Here is a 16,601-nt window from a genome sequence, read left to right as displayed (position 1 = left end):
GTACCTATGTCACTGAAATATTAAGAATTATATCTTGAACTGGCTTGTAAAGGACGTGTTTTGCCAGTATTCTTTTCTTAGTTATTTATCTCAAGATGTGCATGTCTTCTTACATTGAACTTAGTTGTTAAGTGGTAGAATCAGTACAACTCTGCTTTTTTAGGCTTGTTGTGGTATATATGCCTATTTTTTTTAGAATTAATTTGCTTGCAATGAATGTAATATGTTATACTTCAGCATTTATATTCTATAGGCAGTAAAAAGATCAATCGTCATTTTGCATAAAGAGATTTAATTCAATGAGCATCTGTAGTGTGGTATGAAAATTTTATAAAATGAATCTATACATTTTTAATATAGGTGCTAACAGTTCTTTCTCATTATTCCTACAAAATGTAATCCTATAAGTCTCAACTATGGGAGATAACTCATAGGGGAACTTTTCTCCATCTACTAACAAGCTGAATTGTTGAAAGCAGGACAATACTGAGAACAGATGTTTTAGTATTCATCCAAAAACTCTGACCATTTAATAGCCATCTGGCCAAAAAAATTTTTTATTTTGTATTCATCCAAAAACTCTGACCATTTAATAGCCATCTGGCCAAAAAAATTTTTTAAAGTCTCTGAAAACATAAGTATTCTTTCTCTCCAGGGAATGTGGCTGCTAGGATAGAAAATGGGTTATAAATATAATGCAACATCAGTCAATAATAGAGAATCAGGTTAATTTTACTTAAAAAAATTATCATGTAATAGCACAGTGATAAATATCATACAGGATTTACCTTATGGGTGATGCTCTATATTACTAAAATTCCTGCATGTTAATACTCAGTGCTGGAGAATTCTGCCTGACTTCAGTGCCATCTGTTTTCAGATCAATGTGCTGTAATTGACTGATGGGAACTTTAAAACAGAAAATACAGCTATTCTACATTTGTCCTCTTTGACCAAAAGTAAAATTATCATATTATACATGTACATAATTACATTTATTTCCACTATAATGTGACCTTGTAGAAGGTAAAGTCTTTAATAATCAGATGACACTTTAGTTTCTGTTTATAGAAATTATGTATTAATACTAGAATATCACATCACAAACAAAACAGTGGCACAGATTTAAATCCAAAAGCAGTCCAATTTTAGACCAGTCAGGACTACTGGAGACACTAACAACATCTCATACCTGGAACTAATTTGGCAGTAAAGGGAAGGTTCACCTGCCACGATGGTAATATATGCGGTCAGCTATTCCTGTGCAGCAAGCTGTACATTTGGTTTTATCTGTGTTTGTGTTTAGCATATAATGTGTATAACAATACATGGGAAGTGATTCTCACTGTCCCCATGAGGCTGTATAGTACATGACTTTTTCTTTGAAAGAATTTTCCATGAGATACAGGTAATAAAAGATTTAATTCATTTTATTCATTCACTTCTCTATATAGTTGTAGTAGTATCATATTTGTATTTTGGAGATCTCCCAAAATGTGATATAACTGACTAAATTTGAAATTTCAGCTATTGATTTTTTTTGGTTATTTAGATGACAAAATTAGGACCAATTAAGGGTAATTTCATGGAAGTATTTCTCTACCACAGTATACATGTTACTATGAGCAACAAGTATTTCACATACACATGCACACGCATACATATACATATATAACAGCAAACCCATACCTAAGGCAATATAAAATGCACTATGCGCTAGAGAGCATGAGGCATTGTAATTGTTCAAAATAACTAAAACACAAGCAACAAATGGAGAAATGGCCAGAGACAAAGCAAAGATTAGCAAGAAACAACTGAAAAAGTTTCATGAAGCAATAACGAATCTGGATTTTATTGAAAGAGTAATAGAATGCTTTTGGACTATTACAAAGGAAGAGTAACATGATATGCCATATATTTAGATATATCACTAAAGATAATGTTAACTGGGGATGCAGATGGAGTAATCAACTCTGGAGGTGATGTCAGTGAGTCAAGTGGCAAGCTGAGACTCCACACACAGTTGACATCAATGCAGAACAAAGTTCTTCAAGATGAAATAGTCAATGCTCTAGTCCTCTTGGTATCAGTGGGATCCAGTGGATATCTGAGGTTCCACAACCAACCAGCATCAGTGAAGCAGAAAGATGTGGAGTGAGGAAGGTCTAGTTGGCACTCTATTTCTTCCATATTGTCTCCTGGTGTCAGCTGGTCCCAAAGGAGACAAAAGCTTCTGCTCCCAACCTGCAACAACAAAACAGTGTGAGCAATCCTTCCACTTCCACCTTCCTTGTTGATGGTGATATTACCCCACCCCCACAACTAGGAGGCACTGAAATGATATGAGTTAGTGTCCTCTCTCACCAGGAAGGTGTCAGGCTGAACCAAAGGGAGCTGAACTTCCATCTACCCATCTGCAATGAAACAGTATGGGTAGCTGCTCCAATTTTGATGAAGTGGAGTTGGTGGGGTCTAAGGGAAAGCTGAATATACACAACCACCAGGCCAATGTGCTACACCTCACCAGGGAGATGTCCTGCTATAAAAACAAGATAAATAAGAATCAGAGTGTCATACTATCTAAGATATTAAGGATGAAGTTAAAGTCATTTGTCACATCAAGAATCAGGAAAATGACAGCATGAATGACAAAAGACAATCAATAGATGCCAGTACTGATATGAGTTAGATGTTGGAATTATCTTACAAATATTTTAAAGTAATTATCATAATAATGCTTCAACAAGGAATTAGGGATTTTACAGAAGCAAATTAAAACATAGAAAATCTCTCAAAAGAAATAAAAATTGTATATAAAAATAACCAAATGGAAATAATGAGGCTGAAAAATACAGTAACTGAAATAAAAACTCACTGGTTGGGCTCAATAGCAGAGTGTAGATTACAGAGGACTGAGTCAGTGAACTTAAGGACAAATCAATAGAATGTACCAAATCTGAACAATAGAGAAAATAGTCTGAAAAAATATGGACATCTCACAGAATATTGAGACAATAATTTTTAAAAAGTTAACCTTTTAATCATCAGATTCCCAAAAGAAAGGACACAGTGTTGAACCAAAAATGTATTTAAAGAAATTATGACTGAAAACTTCTCAAATTTTGGAAATGACATAAGCATAGAGATTTAATAAACTGAACAGACACCAAATGCAATACTCAAGGAAATCCACACAAAAATATATCACAATTAAATTTCTGAAAACTGAAGACAAAAAAAAAAAGTTTTTGAAATCAACCAGAAAGAAAGGATATGTGACTTATAAGAGAAAACCAATTTGAAATGCATTCAGTTTCTCATTTGAGACCATGGAAGCCAGAAGTACTCAAAGAAAACACCTATCAACTGTTTAGAACTCTGGAAAACAGTCAAAGGTTTATAGCTGAATCAAGAAAAAGGGAACTTTAGAAAGGTAGAAAAATGTGGTAGTTTTACTTGACCTTGCCCTAATTCCCTCCCCTTCATTGTGGTGGCTTGGAGATGGCACTCTTTGTTTCTAATGTAGAATCCTGGAGCAGAATTTATTATCGAAGAATTATGTCATTTATTCCATCTAGGGCTGCCTGAAGGACTGACTCAAGGTGCTTACCTTTGTTTTGCCTAAATCAGAATTCACTCAGTGTAGAAATGTGGTGGGTGTTTCTCAAAAATAGTTTAAGGTAAACAAACAACACAGAAACCTGCAATTTCCTGGAGCGAAAGGTTACAGTTGAAGCAAACAATGGAACAACTAAAATCTGGGAAAATAAATCTGGGGAAAGAGTTTCTTTGGAAAATTAGAGAATTCGAAAGTGCCCGTGTACACTGAGAAATTTGGAAAGTCATGTGTATGCCCTGGGCAGGGCACATACCCAGAAGAAACCTGAGGGGACCCTAAGATTTTACCTCTTTGCTAGTCTCAGTGCCATCAGGAAGTAAAAGCTAAGGCAGAGTTGTAAACAGCCTAGCTAAGCATCAAAGGAGTCCCACAGTACAGAGCAAGACTGCAATGACTGAGAGTTCTCTCTCTCTCTCTCTCTCTGCATTCTATCATTCAATGAAATATCTGTCAAAACATTAGCTGAACACAAGCTGAAGTAACAGAGAATTCAGAGATTATACATGACAAAGCTCATACATTTACAGAAATAGTTTTGAAGAGTCACTAAATAAACAGAGAAATTAATGAAAAGTCTAAGGAAGAGAATCTACTTTTCATAGGTAACACATTAAAATGTTAAAAATGTCAATTTTTTAGTAAAATATTATAAATCATGTAAAAAAAAAACAAACGTGTGTCCCATTTATAGAGGAAACTTTCAAAAAGTGTCCCTGAGGAAACAAAGATGTTGGATTAACTAAATACAGACTATAAATTGACTTTTAAATAGGTTCAAAAAGTTAAAGGAAACCATGGGCAAGAAGTAGTGGAAATCAGGAGAATGATGTATAAACTTGAATATGTCAAAAAAGAGATAGAAATTGTAAAAAGGAACAAACTAATTCAGGAGCTTAAAATTGCAATAACTAAAATAAAAATTCATTAGAGAATCTCAATAGCAGATTTGAGCAGGCAGAAGATAGAATCAATAGAATAAGGTAGGATTAATGAACTTGAGGAGAGATAATTGAAACTATTTCTTCTGAGGAGCAGAAAGCATAAAGAATAAAAAAATTAAACAGATTCTTTTTGAATTATGGTTTTCTCAGGGTATATGCCCAGTAGTGGGATTGCTGGTCATATGGTAGTTCTATTTTTAGTTTTTTAAGGAACCTCCATACTGTTCTCCATAGTGGCTGTATCAATTTGCAGGTCTATTTACAATAGCCAGGACATGGAAGCAACCTAAGTGTCCATCATCGGATGAATGGATAAAGAAGATGTGGCACATATATACAATGGAATATTACTCAACCATAAAAAGAAACGAAACTGAGTTTTTGTAGTGAGGTGGATGGAGTTAGAGTCTGTCATACAGAGTGAAGTAAGTCAGAAAGAGAAAAACAAATACAGTATGCTAACACATATATATGGAATCTAAGGAAAAAAAAAAAGGTCATGAAGAACCTAGTGATAAGATGGGAATAAAGGCACAGACCTACTAGAGAATGGACTTGAGGATATGGGGAGGGGGAAGGGTAAGCTGTGACAAAGTGAGAGAGTGGCATGGACATATATACACTACCAAACGTAAAATAGATAGCTAGTGGGAAGCAGCCGCATAGCACAGGGAGATCAGCTTGGTGCTTTGTGACCACCTAGAGGGGTGGGATAGGGAGGGTGGGAGGGAAGGAGGTGCAAGAGGGAAGAGATATGGAGACATATGTATAAGTATAACTGATTCACTTTGTTATAAAGCAGAAACTAACACACCATTGTAAAGCAACTATACTCCAATAAAGATGTTAAAAAAAAATTAAACAGAGACTAAAAGACCTGTGGATTATGAAGCATACCAACATATGCATAATGGGAATCCTAGGTGTAAAAAAAAAAAGATAAATGGGGCAGAAAGAATAAGTGAAGATATAATAGCTGAAACTTTCTGAATTTTATAAAGAACATTAATCTACACAGTAAAGAAGCTCAAAAAGTCAGAGGAAAATAAACCCAAAGAAATCCACACAAAGACATATTACAATAAGACAAAGAAAAAACCTTTGAAAGAAGCAAGAGAGAAGTGATTCCTCATGTATAGCAGTGTATCTTCAATAGGATTAATAGGAGATTTCTCATTTTAAACCACGGCAACCAGAAGGGAGTGGATGATATTTTTTAAATGGTAAAAGAAAAAATTGTCAACCAAGAATTTTATATTTGACAAAACTATCCTTCAAAAATAAGGAAGAAATTAAGATACTTCTAGGTTAAAAAAAAAAAAAACCTGAAAGAGTTTGGTACTAGTAGACCTGCTCTGCAATAAATGCTAAAAGGAGTCCTTCAGGCTGAAAGAAAAGAATACTAGTCAGTAACTCAAAACCATACAAAGAAATAAAGAACCAGATTAAAAGTAACTACATAGGCAAATATAAAAGCCAGTATTATTGTTATTTTGGTTTTTAACTTCTCTTTTTATTTCCTGTATTATTCAAAAGGCAAATGCATAAAACAATAATTATAGAATATATATTTATAAGTATACTATAGAAAGATGTAATTTGTGACTATAACAACATAAAGGGGAGGTGGAACTGTATAGGAAAAAATTTTGTATGCTATTGAAGCTAAGTAAATATCAATTAAAACTAGATTTTAATAAATTTAGGATATTAATTCCACTCTCCATGTTCTCTATTAAGAAAATATCTAAACAATAACACCAAAGGAAATGAGAACAGAAGCTAAATTGTACACCACAAAACTCTTAGAAAAAGAAGTCACTAATGGAGGTAACACTAATGGAGGGACCAAAAAATCTGAAAGACATGTTGAAAACAAATAGCAAAATGACAGAAATAAATTCTTCCTTTATAGTAATTACTTTAAAGGTAAATAGATTAAACTCTCCAATCAAAAAGCAGAGATTGACAGAATGGATAAAAAAAATTATCCAAATACATACTGTCTACCAGAGATTGACTTCACATCCAAAGACACAAATAGATAAAAGTGAAAAGATGAAAAAGACATTTTATACAAAGAGTAACAAAAAAAGAGCAGGAGTGACTATACTAATATCAGACAAAATGGACTTAAAGTCAAAAACTGTTACAAGAGACCAAGTCATATATTACATTTTGACAAAAGGGTCAATTCATTAGGAAGATATAACAATTATAAACATATATGCACCAACAACAGAGTCCCAAAATATATGAAGCAAATATCCACAGAACTGAAAAGAGAAACAGAGTTCTAAAATAGTTGTTAGAGTTTTCATTATCACATTTTCAGTTAGGATAGAATATCTAGACAGAAGCTTAGTAAGGAAATACTGGACTTGAACAACTCTGCATGTTTTCTAGACATGTATAGAACACTTATCCAACAAAAGCAGAATACACATTCTTTTCAGGTGTACATGGAACATTCTGCCAGCTAGACCATACTTTAGTCCACAAAACAAGTCTCAATAAATTTAGAAAAATTGAATTCATATAGTGTCTTTTTTGATGACAATAAAATTATTTGAATACATAGTTCTCAAAAAACAATACAAATGACAAATAAACAAATGAAATGATGGTCAATATCATCAGTCGTTAGGGAAATGCAAATCAAAACTATAAAAGACTACTTCCTACCAACCATGATGGCTATAATTAAAATGAGAGAATAACAAGTGTTGGTGAGGATGTGAAGAATTTGAAACCCTCATATATTGCTGGTGGTGATTTAAAATGGTGCAGCTGCTTTCAAAAATAATTTGGTGGTTCCTTAAAATGTTAACTATAGTTACTATATGACCCAGTAATATTATTTCTACATGTATACCCAAGGTAAATAAAAACCTATATCCACACAGAAGCTTATGAAGAATGTTCATAGCATTATTCGTAATAGCAAAAAAAGTGGAAACAATCCAAATGTTTATCAATTATTGAATGGATAAATAACATGTGACATATCCATACAATGGAATAGTATTTGACCATAGAAAGGAATGACGTAGTGAGTCAAGCCACGACAAGGGTAAACTTTGAAAACATTATGCTTAGTGAAAGAGCCATTTACTAAAATCTACATATTATATGGTGTAATTTATAGAAAATGTTCAGAATAAGCAAATATATAGAGATAGAAAAGAAAATTACTGGTTGCCTAGGCCTGGGGTATAGGGAGGTAAGGAATGGAGAGTGATCTCAAATTAATGTGGTGTTTCTTTGGAGATGATGAAAATGTTCTAAGATTAGATTGAGATGATGTGTGCATAACTCTGTGAATCTAGTAAAACCCTAAATTTTACACTTTAAGTAGATGGATTTTTATGGCATGTGAATTATTCCTCAATACAGCTGTTAAAAAAACAAACAACAACATTTAGAACTAAATTATGAAGATGCATTTGACTAATTATCAATTAAAGGTTTTTCTTTGTGTAGACTATGAAAAAGGAATTCTATCTTATAACTGCTGATTAGATGAAAGGGTCTAGAAAAAGTTGTTGGAGATAGGGCTGAATTCTGCTGCTTGATGTCCAAACTTTCTGGTGATTGCTTACAACTTTCAAACTCTGAATGTCGTTCATATATTTCAAGTTGCATGATTCACCCATTTGGATTGTCTTGGACTGACCTCATTAATGCTCTCTGCCTTATTGGATGATCACCTGTTCTTGTGCCTAGCTGAATCTTGAACTACAAAGATATAAAAATGGACAAAATTATTTGCTAAAACAAACCACTCATCATCTCTATAACTATCTTTGATCATAGTACTTGAAAAATTAGAACCTTATGAGATTATTTCATATCAGTTTATATATCAAAGATTCAGTTTTTTAATTAAGATACAAGATATTAAGAAATGTAAGTAGTAGATGAATAAAGAAAGCATTTATAACTCTATACATACTTAATATCTTTTTCTTTAAAATGTAACATTTTTTCTTTTTTGTTAAAAAAACATTTACATGTCATTTGGCATCAAATATGTGGCTCAAGAGTACTCTATGAATAAAGTAAAACAGGAAAATTCCCTAAAAGAACGAGCCGATTTTTTAATTTGACAACTAAACTTATAAAACAATCAATCTTACTTTCTCATGAAGATTTATCCATGAGATGGCAGTATCATATTAACACTTTCATAATTATTTCCTTTATTGTTTAGGATAAACTAATAAAATTTTGCTCTAAGATTGCAAACACACGCATACAGATTAAATGCTATATGCATATTAAATTTTTATTTATCATTATATGATATTTATAAATGGCCATTTCCTATTGATTATAGGGTCACAAATAGATAAGGAAAAATCATTATCGTCATTACTTGAATATATATTTTAAAAGTTGTCATCTTTAAATATATCTGCTTGGAAATATTACTCTTATAAGTAGCTGAAAAATAAAATACATCTGAAACTTTTATATATAATTACTAAATATTAGAGTTGTTTATTTTTGGAATATATTACAATTTAAAATCAAGAGGCAGGTATCAAGAGTTTTGCTCCACCAATAATATTCTCTCTCCTTCACTTTCTTTTTATTTCCGAAAAACAGAACCTTAAAAAAAGTCATACTGTAATTCTAGCTTTAAATTATATAATTGATATAAAATAAACACTAATATGGAAAGTATTTTCATGAATTCCATAAATACATGTATAGTTATGATGTCTCATTTTATTATTTTTGCAGATATTTGAGCGAATTGGACAGTAAAATAGAACTTCTGAGGAAACTTTTCCAAACTATGTTTAGCACCCTCTCATTTTGCTATATTGAATGAGGCAAGTTTGGGGTTGTAGTTTGAAAATTCTTACAGATTTTTAAAGCATATCCCTGATTGAGGTACACTGACATGGACGGACAGTAATAAACTAAAGATATTTTGGTGTCTGTTTCATACTTGTATTTCTATAGTGAAACATTCTTAGAATGTGAAATGGTATAGAAAGTATTCTTCTTTATTTATTTATTTATTTATTTATTTTTGGCTGTGTTGGGTCTTCGTTTCTGTGCGAGGGCTTTCTCCAGTTGCGGTGAGTGGGGGCCACTCTTCATTGCGGCGCGCGGGCCTCTCACTGTCGCGGCCTCTCCGTTGCCGAGCACAGGCTCCAGACGCGCAAGCTCAGCAGTTGTGGCTCAGGGCTTAGTTGCCCCGCGGCATGTGGGATCTTCCCAGACCAGGGCTCGAACCCATGTCCCCTGCATTGGCAGGCAGATTCTCAACCACTGCGCCACCAGGGAAGCCCGAAAGTATTCTTCTTAATACACACAAACAAACTGTAAAATAAAGATTATGATCCCCATTTTATACAAGTAAAAACTGGGTCACAGGAAGTTCAATAGTTAGGTCTCATTCTTTATATCTCTCTTTCTTTTTCTTCCTTCCTTTCTCCCTCCCTCCCTGCCTCTCCTTCCTTCCTTCCTTTTTCTTTCTTTCTTTCTTTCTTTCTTTCTTTCTTTCTTTCTTTCTTTCTTTCTTTCCTTCTTTCTTTCTCCTTCTTTCTTTCTTTCTTTCTCTTTCTTTCTTTCTTTCTTCCCTCCTTTCTTTCTTTCTTTCTTTCTTTCTTTCTTTCTTTCCTTCTTTCTTTCTCCTTCTTTCTTTCTTTCTTTCTCTTTCTTTCTTTCTTTCTTTCTTCCCTCCTTTCTTTCTTTCTCTTCTCCTTTGTCTATTTCTTTTTCCTTTATCTTTCCTCTGTTTCTTTTTTTTCTTTCCCTTTTATTCTTTTCTCTTTCTCCACCCTCTTTTCTTTTCTTCCCTCCAGCCTATTGAACTCTTACAATTTTCCAGGCACTAGACTGATGCCTTTTCCAACTTTCTTCTTTGCAATCCTAATAGCTTGCTTTTGAAGAAGGAAATACTATTAAATCCACTGACAGAAAAATATACTGATTCAAAGAAAGTTTACGGGATTATTCAAGACTATGGATTTAGTACATGGCAGGTAGATGTGCTGTTGAAACTCAATTTGGTCAGACTCCAGAGAGTATGGTTTTTAGTATTTTACCATTCTCCTCAGGTAGTTATTTCCTAATGAGCATACTGCTTCATTAACTAATTAAATGCTCATATCCTTATTCACTATTCACACTCCATCATGAATCAATGGCAACCACTCATCTGTCCCTATAGATTAGTTTTGCATTTTCTAGAATTTTATATAAATGGAGTCACAGAGGATGCACATGTTTCTGACAGACTTCTTTGGCACAGCATAGTGTTACTGATATCCACTCATTATTACATCAGTACATTTTTCTTTTTATTGTTGAATAGCATTCCATTATAGTATATACAACAATTTGTTCATACATTTATCTTATGATGGTATTTGGGTAGTTTACAGTTTTAGGCTATAGTGAACTAAGTTACTATGACCATTTGTATCCCATCTAAGTGTTTGTGGGGAATAGGTTTTTTATTTATTTTGGGAAGATATCAAGGAGTGGAATTGCTAGATCTTATCCTAAGTATACATGTGTTTAACTTTATAAGAAACTGCCAAATTGATTTCCAAATGGTTTTAGTCCTTTACATTCCCAAAAGCAATGAATTGAAGTTCCAGGTGTTCAGCATCCTTGACAGCACTTGATATTTAGTCTTTTCCCTAATAACTATTCTAATGGGTATGTAGTTTTAATATGCATCTCCCTGATTAAAAATATTTTTGACATATTTTTATGCCCTTATAAAACATTTGTTTATCATCTATTTGAGAAGTATCTGTTCAAATTTTTTGTTCAGTTATTATTGGGATTATAGAGTTCCAAGTGTTTATTTTGTATAAAATTCCCTTGTTTTATATATATATATAGTGAATATTTTCCAAGCTGTGTATTGCCTTTTCATTTACTTAATGAAGTATTACAAATAATAGTAATTTTTAGTTTTTATATAGTTCACTTATCAATTATTTTAAATGCATCCCATTTTGAGTTCCTATGTAAGAATTTTAGCCCAATCCAGATTGTGAATATATTTTCCTACTTTCTTCTTTTTCTTCTAGAAATTTTATTTTTAGATTTATGATCTATTTCTGATTATTTTTTGTTGTGATGTAAAGCATCAATTTTATATTTTTCCCACAGAAACAGTAGTTCCAGAGCCATATATTCATATTAATGTCCTTTCCCAGTTAAAATTAAAATAGCCATATATATGGCGATATATTTCAATAATTTATTATGATCCATTTATCTATATTTCTATCCTTATTCAAATATTGCTCTGTCTTGATTACTGCAGTTTTAGAGGAAGGGTAGAAACCAGGTAGTTAAAGCCCTCAAACTGTGTTTGCCCTCTTCAAACTTCATTAGTTTATTATAGGTTCTTTAATTTCCATATGAATTTGAAAGTCAGCTTACCAATGTCTATACAAAATTTGCTGGGGTGTGTATTGAGATTGCTTTAAATGTACAGATCAATTTGACAGTAGCTATCATCTTTACAATATTGACTCTTTGAAACCATAAACAAGGTATATCTTTCCATTCATTTAAGCCTTCTTTAATTTTTAGCAGAGCTTTGTAGTTTTCAATACATAGTGTTGGAAATATTAAACTTTATCATTCTCTTTGTAATTGTGTTTACATTCTTGAATTTCATTTCTAATATTGTATATCTATATAGAAACAAATGTATTTTGTATGTTCATGTTGCATCCTGAAACGTTGCAAAATTGACTTTTTTAGTACTTGTAACTTGTTTGTAGATTTTTAAGTAAAAATTTTTATGTTTTATGTTATATGCAGATAAGCGGATTTTGTTTTTTTTTACAAATATGTATGCCTTTTACATTTTTTTTTCTTCTCTTACTTTTCTGGCTAAGAACTCTAGCCCAAAGTTAAATAGAAGTGGTGAGATCACATATTCCTGTCTTCTGATCTTAGGAGGAAAGCATTCATTCGTTCTCAATTAAATATGTTGTTAATAGCTATACATTTTTCATGAATACCTTTTCTAGTTTAAGCAAAATCATTTTTCCCCTAATTTGCTAAGATATTTTATCATGAATGAATCTAGAGCTTGTCAAATGCTTTTCCCTGTACATATTTGATGATTATGTTGTTTATTTTCTTTATTCTGTTGATATAGTGAATTAAATGGATTTTTTAAAAGTATTAAATCAAACTCAGATTCCTTGGATAAACTCCATTGGGTCATCATTTATAATCATTTTTATATATTAGTAGATTCAATTCTTTTGTATGTACTTAAACATTTCCATATATGTGTTAAAGAGAAATACTGGTTTGTGGTATTGTAGTGTATGTATGTATGTGCTTAAATAAAAATTAGGTTGGTCTTATAAAATGAATTAGGAAGCATTGCTGTTATTCAACATTCTGAAACATTGTTGCAGGATTAACATTACTTTCATTTTTAAATATTTGAGAAAATTAGTCAGTGGAGGCATCCTGGCTTGGGATTGTTTTATAGGAAGATATTAATTATGAATTCAAAATCTTTGATGAGATCATCACATTTATTGGCATATTATTGTTCATATGTTCCCATAGTATATTGTTAAAATCTGAATTATTTCTAGTATTGCTTCTTTTTAATCCTGATCTTTTAAATGTGTGTTTTTATACTTTTTTATTAATTAGCCTAGCTGGAATTTTGTAAATTATGTTGATCTAGTAAAAGAACCATCTTTTGTTTTTATGAATATTTCCATTTAACTTTTTTTTTCATTAATTTTGACTCATCTTTATTTTACCTTCCTTCTACTTTCTTTGGGTTTTATTTGCTGTTCTTTATTCTAGTTTTCTTAAGTAGAATCCTACATATTGATTTGAGATATTTTTTCTATTTAAATTTTAGAGCTGTAATTTTCTTCTAAGCACTGCTTATTTCAAATATTTTTCTATTTTTACTTCAGATTTATTCTTTGACATATGATATTTAGTGATGTATTGTTTATTCTGCAAACATTTGAATATTTTTAATATATTTTTCTGGTTTTAAATTCTAGTTTAATTTCACAGTCATCTGAGATACTTTGTATGATTCCAATTCTTTAAAATGTACTGAAACATATTCTGAGCCTGTTAAATAAGGAGAATTTAAAAAATATATTTAGGGATGCAGACGTGGAAAACAGACGTGTGGACATGGGGGGAAGGGGGGGTGGGATGAACTGGGAGATTAGGATTGACATATACACACTACCATGTGTAAAACTGATAACTAGTGGGAACCTGCTGTATAGCACAGGGAGCTCAGCTCACTGCTCTGTGATGACCTAGATAGGTGGGATGGAGGTGGGGGTGGGAGGGAGGTCCAAGAGGGAGGGGATATATGTATACATATAGCTGATGCACTTCGTTGTACAACAGAAACTAACACAACATTGTAAAGCAACTATACTCCAATAAAATAAAAAATATATATTGGCCAACATATTTATGATTTACATCACTCTCCTTTCTTTTGTGTAGATCCGTGTTTTCATCTGACATTTTTTTTTGTTTTACTACATTTCTTGTAGTGCTTGTCTGCTAGAAGTAAAGTCTATCAGCTTTTTGTTGTTGAAAACGTCTTTAATTTGCCTTAATTTTAGCAGAGTATTTTCTGTGGACATAGAATTGTAGAGTGACATTTTTTCTTCTTTTAATTCTTTAACAATTTCATTCTATCATCGTCTTGGTTATGATTGTATTAGTGAGACGTATGTGGTATTTTTCTCTATGCAATGTGACTTTTTCTTAGACTATTTTTAGGTATCACTTTTATACTGAATTAGTAGTCAGAAACCCCCTAATAAATGAGAAGCCCAAGACCGTATGGTTTCACTGATAAATTCTACTTAACATTTAAAGATATAATGCCAATCCTTCTCAGACTCTTTCAGAAAATTGAGGAGGGGGAAACACTTCCAATTTCATTTTATGAAGCCAGCATTATCATGGTACCAAAACCAGAAAAAGACATCAGAAGAAAACTAAAAAACAATATTCCTGATTAATGCAGATGCAAAAATCCTCAATGAAATACTAAGAAACAAATTCAACAGCACATTAAAAGGATCATATATCATGATCTAGTGGGTTTTATCCATGGGATGAAAGGATGGTTCAACATATGCAGATCAATCAATGTGATACACCATATTAAGAGTACTAGGTTAAAAATCACAGTACATCTCAGTAGATGCAGAAAAAGCATCTAACTAGATTCAGTACCCTTTTATTATAAAAATACTCACTGGATTAGAAGTAAGTTTTCTCAACATAATAAAGAATATATATGAAACAACCCACAGCTATTATCACACTCAGTAATTAAAGACTAAAAGCTTTTCCTCTAAGAACAGAAAGAAAAAAAATTTTATTCACACTAGCATCAAAACAATGAAATACTTAGGAATAAACTTAACCAAGGAAGTGAAAGATTTACACACTGAAAACTTCTAAATACTGCTGAAACACAAATAAATTGAAACATCCCATGTTCATGGACTAGAAGATTTAACAATGTTAAAATTTCCAAAGTGATCTATAGATTCAATGCAATCCCTGTCAAAATCCCAGGGGGATTTTTACAGACATGTAAAAGACAGTTCTAAAATTCATATGTAACCAAGAATGACCTCAAGAGTCAAAACAGTCTTGAGAAAGAAGAACAAAGTTTTTTGAAGTCTCACACTTCTTGATTTCAAAACTTATTACAAAGCTACAATAATCAAGACAGTATAGTACTAGCATAAAGATAGGCCTATAGACCAATGGAACAGAATAGAGAGCCCAGAAAAAAATCCATGCATACACAGTCAACTAATCTTCAACAAAATTGCCAAGAATACACAATGGGAAATGCATGGTCTCTTTAACAAATGGTGTTGGGAAAACTGGATATACACATATGAAAGAATGGAATTTGGATCCTTATCTTACATCATACAAAAAATTCTCAAAATGAATCAAAGACTTAAACATAAGATCTGAAAAGATAAAATTCCTTGGAGAAATCATAGGCGCAAAACTTCATGTCATTGGTCTTGTCAATGAAATCAAAAGCACAGTCAACAGAAGCAAAAATGGACAGGTGGGGTTACATCACACCAAAAAAATCTTCTGCCCAGCAAAGGAAACAAGCAAAAGAGTGAAAAGGCAACCTCAGAATGGGAGAAATATTTGCAAACCACATATCTGATAAAAGAAAATATTTGCAAACCACATATCTAATACGATGTTAATGTTCAAAATATACAAGACACTCCAACTCTATAGCAAAAAAGCAAATAACCCATTAAAATGGGCAAAGGACTTGAAAAGACACTTTTCCAAATAAGACACACAAATGGCTAATAGGTTTATGAAAAGGTGCTCAAGATTACTAATCATCAAGAAAATGAAAATTAAAGCCACATGTGATATCATCTCACACCTGTTAGGATAGCCAATATCAAAAACAAAAAGGAAAACAAAATAAGTTTTGGAGAGGATGTGGGGAAATTAGAACCCTAATATGTGATTTGTGGGAATATATGGAAATTTTTCCCAAAATTAAGATAGAACTACCGTGTGATTCAGCAATCTCACTTCTGAGTATATATCCAAAAGAACTGAAATCAGGATCTTCAAAAGATATTTGCTCTCCCAGGTTAATTGCAGCATTATTCATACTAGCCAAGAGGTGGAAACAACCTAAATGTCCACTGACAGATGAATGGGTAAAGAGTATGTGGTATGTGCATACATACAGCAGAGTATTATTAGGCCTTTAAAAAGAGAGAAATCCTGCAATATGCAGCAACATGGATGACATGGAAGATGTTATGCTAAATTACATTAGCCGGTCACAAGAAGGACAAATACTGCATGATTTCACTTATAAGAGATATCTAAATTAGCTAAATTCATGGAAGCAGAAAGTAGAATGGTGGTTGCCAGGGGTGGAGGTGGGGAAGATGGGAGTTGTTCACTGGGTATAATAGGAGTTGCTGTTCAATGGGTATAATGTTTTGTCGTGCAAGATG

At 32.4% G+C, this 16,601-nt stretch overlaps 1 long non-coding RNA gene across 1 annotated transcript in view; it reads right to left on the bottom strand.

The window, feature by feature from the left end:
- Positions 1 to 2,158: 2,158 nt before the first annotated feature.
- LOC130708711 (uncharacterized) overlaps positions 2,159 to 16,601 on the bottom strand; it is a 32,278-nt gene continuing 17,835 nt past the window's right edge. The window contains exon 3 of the long non-coding RNA XR_009009049.1: positions 2,159 to 2,244. This is a non-coding gene — a long non-coding RNA (uncharacterized LOC130708711). The remainder of the gene's footprint in view (positions 2,245 to 16,601) is intronic.

Source organism: Balaenoptera acutorostrata, chromosome 8 (assembly GCF_949987535.1).
Source record: "Balaenoptera acutorostrata chromosome 8, mBalAcu1.1, whole genome shotgun sequence".
NCBI classification, from domain to species: domain Eukaryota; kingdom Metazoa; phylum Chordata; class Mammalia; order Artiodactyla; family Balaenopteridae; genus Balaenoptera; species Balaenoptera acutorostrata.
This window is presented reverse-complemented; position numbering and strand designations above follow the sequence as displayed.